This window comes from Oncorhynchus gorbuscha, linkage group LG06, assembly GCF_021184085.1.
Source record: "Oncorhynchus gorbuscha isolate QuinsamMale2020 ecotype Even-year linkage group LG06, OgorEven_v1.0, whole genome shotgun sequence".
Classification (NCBI taxonomy): Eukaryota; Metazoa; Chordata; class Actinopteri; order Salmoniformes; family Salmonidae; genus Oncorhynchus; species Oncorhynchus gorbuscha.
This window is the reverse complement of record NC_060178.1, coordinates 101934952-101946492: the sequence shown is the minus strand read 5'-3', so window position 1 is coordinate 101946492 and position 11541 is coordinate 101934952. Positions and strand designations below refer to the sequence as shown.

Below are 11541 nucleotides of genomic sequence, written 5' to 3'. Positions count from 1 at the left end.
TAGTAGCTGTAACATCGGTTGTGTCAGATGTAATGTAGCATGGTCATATTCATACTTGCTGTGTTTTTATGTGTATGTTTGTGGTGGTCAGATTTGTGGCATCCGGACCGTTGATTCTATAGTGTTTGGTGATAGAGAGGGGTAACTAGCCATCCTGTCAGCCCCAGAGCGTCGGTTGTCTGGTTTTGGCCAACGTTCCGGCAGCTGTCACGGCCATCACCTCCAGCGTTGTCTCCCAGGTCATCCTCCTTACTAAACACTGACTCATCAACACAGACAGGACTGGGAGAGATGCCTGTTCTCTGAAAGAGCCTTTGTCTGTTTTTCTTTATGGCGTTCTCCTCTGAGTTGGTTGGATGTTTGGTCTGACTGTTCGATCGCATGCAAAACTTCAGATTTGATGATTATCGCATGAGAAATCCCCCAGTGAACAGTAAAGCTCAAGGGGAGAACATGCCAAAAAAAGGACATTTTCATCAGAATTCTTACTGCATTAATTCCTGTCCAAATCTGGCCATTAGCTGTTGTGATGTGGAGGGTGGGGGTGGATGTGGTGGCTGCTTGGTGGCAGGCAGTGGTTCTGGTAGGATATGGGGGAAGGAGGTTGGTGGCGTGGCATTTGTCAGTTTGGCTCTTCTGCTTGGAATCTAGATTGACGGGACATTTCTTCCCTCTTCCCTTTCTCCTCCAAAAGGTTTTCCTCCAAAAAGGTCAGACACTTAAAACTATTTGTTTAACAGCATGTCTCTTTTCCTTAGAGCAAGATGGAGGAAGGAGTGGGAGAGAGCAAGGAGGTTTTCTACAGGACATATGGGCAGACGGTGTGTGTGTGCCAGTGTGGCGGGGGTTGGCTTTCTGTGCTGTTTTGGAAAGTGTTTGTGTGTGTGAACGTGTGTGTGAGGCGCAGGGGGGCACGGGGGTCTCTTTGCAGTGTGTCGCCTGTCTCAACAGGTTAGGTTTTCTTGCAGACCCTGGCCATTAACCGAGGGGAGAATCTGAAGATTCTGACAGTGAAGGTCAACATCCCTGACAGGGTGAAATGTGACTTCTGTAGGTGGTGAGTCAACGTTAGGTCAGGGTCCTCTCTGCATGTCCACACACACACACACACACACACACACACACACACACACACACACACACACACACACACACACACACACACACACACACACACACACACACACACACACACACACACACACACACACACACACACACATACACGCATATGCAGCTACTCTCTGTTATTATCTATGCATAAGTCACTTTAATAACTCTACCCACATGTATAAATGACTTCAATTACCTCGACTAACCAGTGCCCCCGCACATTGACTCTGTACCGGTACCCCATGTATTTAGCCTCGCTATGTTATTTTACTGCTGCTCTTTAATTATTTGTTACTTTATTTATTTTTTGTTTTTGTGGTGTTTTTCTTAAAACTGCATTGTTGGTTAAGGGCTTGTGAGTAAGCATTTCATTCTAAGGTTGTATTACCTGTTGTATTCTGCGCATGTGACAAATAAAATGTTATTTAATCTGATATCCCTTGAACTTCTTCTCTGCCCTACCAAGAAAAATGGCAGTAACTGCTCATAGAGTGGAACTGAGAGAAATGTATTTTATTTACCTTGGTTTCAAAGTAATTTTATGCAGTTACTGCTAACATGACCCACATTTTCTCCAGAATACAATACAATAGAGGCAGGATACTTGTCCACATGATTAAGCATGTATTTAATGTAGCAAAAATGACATTAACCAATTTTCGACCAAATTTGCAGTTACTGCCTTTTTGCTTGGTTGGGCAGTTCTCCCTCGTCCACTTTTCTGCTCCCTCTTTCTGTCCCGTGCCCTGTACCAGCCTGTAACAGTGGTGTCAATACAGTGGTGTCCATCTGCAGGCTGTCCCAGATGTGATGGGCATAGTTGGGAATCAGGTTCATGTATAATCATACAGCCGTCATTTCTGTATTGGTTACAGTGGACCCTTCTAGATCAAACATTCTCTATAACAGACACAGAAAGCACTCAAAGGTCCATGTAGTTATTATATACCTGTTCTCTGTCTTTAAAGCTCACAGAGCTTAGTTTTCTCATTGTGTAAATAAAAGATATGTAAAATACTATGCACAACATGGCTTAGCAATAATAATTGACAATGTTTTGGGGGAAATGTATGCTCACTTGCAAGTTGGATTCAATGCAATAGAGATAATAGAAACATCAATGTGAAAATGCTTCTCCACATTCACAGCTCAGGGGCTTTTTATGGTGTTAATACAAATAGCTTCCCAGTCTCTTGTTTCAAAATAGTTCAAATATATATATATATATATTCATATTTCGATATGTACCATATGCTGTCGAGATCTCTACTAAAGAGCATATGATAATATTTTTAAATACAACAGATTACAATGTACAACAACATTGAACCGAAAATCTGTTTTGCACAATAAAATAAATGAAAACACCACAGTAACCGAAACAGCACATTAGATACTTTCAAAAGACATCAAATGCTTTTCAATTGGATTTTCATTTTGATTCATCTGAGACCCTAGCAAACCAAAACGTTTACAATGTATTTTTTTAAATCGCTCATTGGACACAAGATTCTACTGTATATTTTGACCGAACATGTTTTGAGATAAACCATAACAGCATTTTCGAATCTGTTGATATACAAGAAAACTCCAATAAACACATTTTGTTGTGTTTTGGAAAATTGATTTAAATGAGATATTTTATAACGCGTTTTTTTCTCTCTCTTGAACTAAATTGTTTTCAATCTGGTCAAAGAAAAGAGATAAAACATATATACATTTTCTTTGGCATATTTATTTTCAATGTTTATTTTATTAATTGTTTGAGAATACCATTATATTATAAATCACTTATTTTTATGTAAATGTAGATGTACTTCGGATATTATTACTATAAGATATTATACATATTCTTGGCAGTTAATACAACTGTATGTGACGAAATGGATTGGTACATCAGTGGGTGGCGGGGCTGATGTGATCAGACGCACCTCCAGCGAGTTAGCTGACCAGACAGGTAGCTGGGTGTCATTTCCTTTAAAAACCCTGTGTTTTGTGGCGTTCGGGGAGCGGAGAATGTTCCTCTATGGGGATGGATCGGGCTCCTGTGCAAGTTTAAATGTACTTGTCTGTTTGGCGTGATCGCACTGGACCAGTGTCTGCGGGATGAGACATCTTACTTGCGAATTCGTTTGAGGAAGTGCGGTTGCGTTGACTACGACCTGGAGCTGTGGAGCTGAGTGGTGATCCGAGAGTAGAGGACCAAGAGAGCATTGGTACAATGCACAACTAGGAGCTTTAGCTCCACCAAGTAAGGAATGTGATTCTTCCCGTGTTCCCCTTACGCTACTCTTTCTTTCTCTGGGCCGTCCTCACGTTTAGCACCGGAGGGGCCATCGTTTACGCCCCCAAGCAGAGTCTCAGACCAGGCCGGGAATTTGACTACCTCCCAGGCCACCCTGTTCACGCAAACTACCAGACCGCTAATTTTGTAGGTGTGACAAGGTGAAACTACAGAGTTTCCATCAACCTCGCGCGAAATGTAGATATCTAAGAACTCCGCAGTTCGCGGGTAGAGTAGTGTGTGAAACCATTCACTTCAGGAAAATAGGTGATACAGTTTCCTTTCATTGTTGCTGAATTCACAAGAATATTTGCTGCCACTGTAGTAAGGTTTGCAATACTAGAACTCGGACTTAACATTTTTGTATTCTTTTCTTTGAAAGAACAACTAGTGGGTTTTTAGTGCTTCTCCCCTATTTGGGAAGTTTGTCTGTCTGCTCCTCAGTCTGAGATATTCTGAGAGCAGGTTCGTGTCTCCTTCTGTATATAAAAATTGTATAACACAATAGTGTCTTTGGAAAACGTGTTCATATATCCTAAAGTCAATGGCGAATGTGACTGTATATATTTATTTTGCCATTCATGTATTTAAGACCTATTTTGGCAAGTCAACCACGTTTTTGCTGGCTTAGCTAGCCATGTTAATGATGAGCTAACTAGCACCCTTGGTCACTGCACCAATGTCACGCTTTCTATTGCTTGCAGGTGATTTGCTAGTATGTGATTTATTGAAATATTAAGTGAATGTTTATTTTCTTACTACCTTAAGGTTGATCAAAAAGGGTGTACAGGGGCTCTGTATTTATGAATATCACTTCACATTGAGGGCATGTATCATTACTCTTGCTCTAAAAGAGCTTGTGTCTTACCTAACCAGTGGCTGTGATGATCCTGTCTGCCTGTCTGCCTTTCGACACTATCTTTTACTGCAGGTAGGATTTTCTGTATTTTTGTTATTTTCGAGACACAATGGATGTATACTATACGATCACTTTGTGGGTTGAGATATTCTGAGAGCAGTGAATGTATGGCTGTGACTGTCCTGGCATCACTTCTTGATATATTTTATTGCAGATAAAAGCCATGTCAACCTGAAGTGTGGGTGTCCGTGTGCCTTTCTTCTGAAGGGCTATGTGAAGTTGGTTACAAAATTGGAGCCGTGACCTGGGTCTACAAGATCATCCATCACTGGGAATACAGCAGTGCTCCAGAGAAGAGGACTACACCTGCTGTTAACTTCAAGAGACAGTCAATTTGAATATCCACCATGAATAACATATCCACACCAAAATATCCAGGTACTCTGGTCAAGCCAAATGGTGATTCAGCACTTTTACAGGTGAGTGATGTCACGAAACGACTCAAGGTTCATAACAAAAAGGAGACAAGGAATAACAAAATATATTTATTAACTAAAGTAAATACAATACAATTAACAATGGTGTGTGTGTAGTCAGTAATAAGTAGTGTGAGTGGTTGCGTGCATAAATGTGATAATGAGGGGTGTTGAAAGGTGGCAACGCAAACAGCCACAAACCACAATCAGTGTCTGCATGGAGAGTACCCAATGAATGGGGAAGAGGTGCATTTATCCTGGGACACACCCGAGCCAAGGTGTCCCATTTCGCTGACAACCCTCCCCGTTCTGCCCACCGACATCCTATTTAAAGGAAAATCAGTAAAGAGAGAGAATTCGTCGACCCCCCCCATAAAACCAGGGACCAACAAGGACCTCGGAACACCATACCAGTAACGCAAACAAATTGACCCAGCCTCTGAGTCCCAAATTGATTAGGGGGTGTAAAGAATTGCTATTTTCTTATGCAAGTGATCAGCCTACTGCTAAATACATGGCTACAACTCACAGTAAAGCCTGTGGGGTCCCCTACAGGAAAGCTCCCACATTACACACTGACTGCCAAACCAGCGCACACACATAGTCTCCTTTAGCTGAACATTGTGTGACGGCGGGATTCTAGAGTGACGGACGGCCCAGCTGAGCCAATGGCGGAAGACTACAGACTACACCCCAGCTGAACCAATCCAAAGATCCGATCTCCCAGGATCAACCTACTTTCTGTTTTGTATAAATGGTGTTGTAACGGTTCACTCTTCCTCTTTTCCTGCTGTTCTGTGCGAGCGAATGGGAGAGCCGTATTTACGTGTACCAGATATTCTCACTCTGAAATAAACTGTCGCTTGTCGCACAATTTTAACACCTTGTCTGAATCGATTCTTAACCGGCTCACCCTTCTAATATCCTTTTATCAACAGAAGTTACGTGTTCACACTTCCACTTGCCTCAGCCAACCTCGTCCTCATCTCGTTAGCCGGTGCAGTGACCAGGTCGCCACAGCTCATAGAACGCGTCACTGCACACTCAGAGGACATCTCTGGGGAAACTCTGTGCACTCTCATCAGGAATCCCTACAAATGACGGCCTAGCGGAAACCAGTAGAGATGGAAACACAACAGGCCATGCACGCTCACCAGCCAAGTTATTCCCAAGGATAACGTCGATACCCTCAAAAGGCAACGAAGGACGCACCCCCACAGCAACCTCACATTTCACCAGTCCACAATCCAACATCAGTTTATGCAATGGAACTGACAGTGTTCAAACCTATTCCCTCAATTAAAACACTATTCCCTGAATCAGTCTCAGCAGAGAAGGGTAACACACACTCCAACACAAACGATTCAGAGGCACCTGTGTGTCTCAGGATATTTACTGGCACTAGGTCCTTACTTCCTAACAGACACAAAACCCTCCGTAATGAAAGGTAAATAGCCTGGTTCAATATGGACTTTCACATGCCCCTGGGCATGAGACAACGTGTCAAGAGTGAACTGATGTGGAACAGACGCAGCTAACGCCATAGGTTTAGATTTAACGTAAGCGCACATACTGAAATTACCCCTAGCCCTGAGAACCGGACATTTGTTATTCCAATGGCCCAAACCTTGACAGTAGTGACACTATTGACCAAAGTCCGCTTTACGATGGGACTCAGGCTCAACCCTAGTTGAATGAAACTATGGCTGTGAACCGAAGTATCTGTGTGCGAGGCCCAAGTCTCTCCGAATGCCCCCACTCACACCGAATACGGGGCTCTGCAAAGACAATTTTGTGAGTCAAAACATACTCGTCTGCAAAACCGCAGCTTCAGCGACAGTCTTCACTTTTCATTTGTTAATTAATGTACGTGGCTATATGATCAGGGATTGTGTCCTTTAAATTGCTCTAGCATGATCAGATCACTCAGCCCTTGGAAAGTCATAACTGCAGAGGTGGAACACCAGCGATTCAATTGTGGAGATAACTCTCACGCAAACGCAACATGAATCGCAACACGTAAATCTGTTTATTATCCCTTTTTAAAGTTCTAAATTGTTGGAGGTAAGCGTCAGGGACCAATTCGTAAATCTGTAACACAGCTATTTTAACCTTATCATAACTGACACTGTCAGCTACACTAAGAACTGAATATGCTTCCTGTGCTTTACCAGTCAACACATGCTGCAACATTAAAGTGTGGTCAGACTCAGGCCAACTCCTACCATCAGAAACACGTAAAAAGATAAAATGTCTCAGGGTCCTTCTCATTAAATTTAGGCAAAAACCGTATGTTCCTAACAATATCAAATGTGTCCGGGGCACGACCAAAAGAGGAACGACCCCTAGGTCAATCTGGGTCACCTTCCCAGAGCAAACTCTCCCCTGAGAGCTTTCCTTCCCTAACCAGCTCTAGCCGCTCTTGTCGCAGCTTGATTTTAGAACGCTCCATATCCTGTTTAAATGCCCAATTTTTGTTCATATTTTACACGGTCATCCTCTAACTTCTCACGATCATTGCTCTAGCTGTAACAGAAGCAGTTATTTCTGCTGTTCAAAAAGAAGACTAACAGATGGAGCGGCCATTGTAACGTTACGGGGAGACTGCAAGTCCTCAGCAGAGGCTGCCCCAGTGGTAAATTCAAGAATACCACCCCATCAGATTGGCCTTCAATATCAACCTAATAGAATTTTAGACGTTTATCACTCATTTCAACCTTGTAGTGTTCAGCAATATTCAACAGCTGTTCTTTATTTAGTACATAATTCTAACAGTTCCTCTGATGCAAAGCAAATTAACTCATCTACATTAGACACCATAGTCAGAAGTAAATACAAAATAAATCTTGCTGTACCAGAGGGTAGTGAGGTCTACACAACGTATCACCGGGGCAAACTACCTGCCCTCCAGGACACCTACAGCACCCAAAGTCACAGGAAGGCCAAAAAGATCATCAAGGATGATCCCGAGCCACTGCCTGTTCACCCCGCTATCATCCAGAAAGTGAGGTCAGTACAGGTGCATCAAAGCAGGAACCAAGAGACTGAAAAACAGCTTCTAAAGGCCATCAGACCGTTAAACAGCCATCACTAACATTGAGTGGCTGCTGCCAACATACTGACTCATCTCTAGCCACTTTAACAATGAAAAATGTATGTAATAAATGTATCACTAGTGACTTTAAACAATGCACTTTATATAATGTTTACATACCCTACATTACTCATCTCATATGTATATACTGTACTCTATACCATCCACTGCATCCTGCCTATGCCGTTCGGCCATCGCTCATTCATATATTTATGTACATATTCTTATTCATTCCTTTACACTGGTGTGTGTATAAGGTAGTTGTTGTGAAATTTTTAGATATTACTGCATGGTCGGAACTAGAAGCTCAAGCCTTTCGCTACACTTTTATTAACATCTGCTAACCATGTGTATGTTTTCAATAAAATTGAAAAAAAATCAATAAAATTGGATTTGATTTGAAATATACTGAAACATGTCCTTCATAAACTAAAAAGTACAGAGGAATATTGGAAAGCAATATTACAACCACCCAATGGCCTTTCTGATGAATCAGATGCACTTCTAAGCATACTGGCAAATGTTGACCGTTGGCAAGGAAGTAAAATGCATGAAAAAAAAATTGACAGTGTGTGACACTATCCCCAAAACATGAACACTTAGTCTGGGGTAGGCTGAAAGGAAAGGGCCCTTTTCCATTGGCAGTACTGTTATTGTAGAGCCCACAATGTCCTGAGCAGCACAGAGGAGGGTGTTAGTGGGTCATATACTATGCCCGCTGTGGGGTGACAAATGGATCCCCATGAAGGTGGGTTAATCTCCAAGATCACCCGGTTACACTGAAGCATAATGCAAAGCTGGCAGGTGTATAGCATCGGAAGACCTGGAGTTAATCAGCAGCTGCTGTGGTCAATGTGATGACAAACGTGATGTTGCACCGAATGTCATTGGAACCATGACTGAACAGGCAGAAAAACGCTCCTGCTGATGTGTTGAATGACATGTTTCTGACTGATGTTGACATTGCCTCCTGTGGAGTATCAGATGAATGGGAAAAACAAGATGGCTGATCTGGGTGTGAAATATGACAGCATATCTTCCAGAGGGAAATTCAACTGTGGCGAAGCAAGATACTTTGCATAGAATAAGACTGAAAGATGAGAGGCCTTTCAGACGTCCAAAAACTGAAACAAGCCTGAGAGGAAATGGAAGAACCTGACATCCTCAGGAAATCGAATAGTGAGTGGGCATTCCCTCTCGTTCTTGTCTGGAAACCAAAAGGTGAACTCTTAAATACACACCAGTTACCACACCAAGGTCAAGCAAGAACCTTACACCTCATCAGACGGAGGTTATTTTGGGTTGGTATGGATAAACAGGTGAAAGACTGTCATGAGATGTAGATGCTGTGTTGTAAGTAAGTCAAGAAGAATTGATGCAGGAGCTCCTCTTCAATCGATTAATATATGTGCGCCACTAGAGTTGGTCTGTATCGATTTCTGGTTGGCTTAGGGAAAGGATGGAGAGAGTATTGACATACTAGTGGTAACATACCATTTTACGAAGTAGCTCACACCTTCCCTTGTACAAATCAGACAACAAAACATGTTGCCCAGAAACTGTGGAACAGCTTTTTCTGTATTTATGGTTTTCCTCTGTGTCTTAAGTGGTCAAAGGGCCAACTTAGAGAGCAAGCTGATATCAGAGTTAATGGACTTGGCAGGAGTGAAACAATCTCACACAACTCCTTATCACCCAATGTACAATGGGCAAACAAAGATTTAATCATACTTTGGGGAACATGATTCGAGCTTTGCCTCCACAGACCAAAAGACAAATGGCCTCAGATGATAACTCTCAGGTTTGTATAGAACTGTACCGTACATGAGACAACAGGGTTTGCCCCTTTTTACTTAATGTTTGGGGAGACCCCACAGCCACCGGTTGACGTCATGTTTGGAAGTGTTCTGAGATACGAGACCATTTTGGGTTAAAAAATTTGTAGAATCCTTTCAAAGAGATCTTCAGGATGCTGTACGTGCCGCACAGAAGAACACCTCAAAGGCACTGAAAAAGCAGGCAAGAGAATATGACAAGGTGAGGATGCACCCTGGAGGTTGGTGACAAGTTCTATGTTCTATTAGCCAACGAGAGAACGGGGTAAACGGAAATTGGCAGATGTGTGGGAATCTACCGTCTACGTCATCAGCTGGAGCAACCCAGATCTGCACATCTACAGAGTAGTCAACCCTTCCACAGACAAGTGCAAGGTTGTACACCGCAACTTCTTACTTCCTGTGAACTTTCTTCCGATTAAAGAGGATACAACCGTTCCCTCCATCCTTTCAGAGGAGAGTTTTGCAGATGCCAGAACTATGAAACCAAACCCACTACCAGATGTGGATACCCACTGCCAGATGCAGTGTTGACCAGGGAACTGCAGTCTGTATCCTCCGCAATCTAAGTCCAAAAGTAGTCAATGAGGCTATGGACGCCTCCGGGTCCTCGTTGATAAGACAAGAGCGTAATGGAGAAACTGAGTCAATGGGAGATTCTGAAAGAAAGCAGGTTTCTAGAACTAGTGACTAGTCACATGGAGCATTCCGTATTTCAGAGCAATAGTGACAGAGACCCAGAAGGAGACCCTTGCCACTCTGAGGATGATAGCTTGCAACCCGTGGCTGATGAGATAGAAACATCCTCCAAAAGCAGTATTTGTTGATGTAATGGGTGCCAAACTAGTCATACATTTGGCTGCTACTTTCATCTGGGAAGAAAGTTATCCACATTACAAATACAAACATTTGGGACTGACCAACAAGTAGCCTGAGTTTTGCTATGGCTATGGGTGCACCCTCAAACTCACTAGGAATACATCAATCATAGCACATACAAATGTAGAAGGCTAGACACACAAAACAAGTAGCCTACTTTTTTTTAAAGAGAATGAGATTTACATAGTTCATCATTTGAGCTATCTTTATATTCAAGCATATCAAACCTCACACATTCACTGAACTTCAACATAAGCTACAACAATATATGTAAACTCAGCAAAAACGGAAACGTCCCTTTTTCAGTACCCTGTCTTTCAAAGATAATTCGTAAAAATCCAAATGACATCACAGATCTTCATTATAAAGGGTTTAAACACTGTTTCCCATGCTTGTTCAATGAACCATAAACACTTAATGAACATGCACCTGTGGATCGGTCGTTGACACTAACAGCTTACAAACGGTAGGCAATTAAGATAACAGTTATGAAAACTTAGGACACTAAAGAGGCCTTTCTACTGACTCTGAAAACACCAAAAGAAAGATGCCCAGGGTCCCTGTTCATCTGTGTGAACGTGCCTTAGGCTTGCTGCAAGCAGGCATGAGGACTGCAGATGTGGCCAGGGCAATAAATTGTAATGTCTGTACTGTGAGATGCCTAAGACAATGCTATAGGGAGACAGAATGGGCAGCTGATCGTCCTTACAGTGGCAGACTACGTGTAACAACACCTGCACAGGATCGGTACATCCGAACATCACACCTGCGGGACAGGTACAGGATGGCAACAACAACTGTTACACCAGGAACAACGAGTTACACCTGGAACGCACAATCCCTCCATCAGTGCTCAGACTGTCCGCAATAGGCTGAGAGAGGCTGGACTGGGGACTTGTAGGTCTGTTGTCCTCACCAGACGTGTTGTCCTCACGGACTTGTAGGTCACCGGCAACAACGGACATCACCGGCAACAACGTCGCCTATGGACACAAACCCAC

The 11541-nt window shown here is 42.8% G+C and overlaps 1 long non-coding RNA gene across 1 annotated transcript; it reads left to right on the top strand.

Annotated features, from left to right (window-relative positions):
- The first annotated feature begins 3086 nt into the window (after nt 1-3086).
- Nucleotides 3087-5461, top strand: LOC124037332. The gene is made up of 3 exons (XR_006839160.1): nt 3087-3364; nt 4274-4328; nt 4471-5461. It is a non-coding gene; the product is annotated as an uncharacterized LOC124037332 (long non-coding RNA).
- Nucleotides 5462-11541: the final 6080 nt, after the last annotated feature.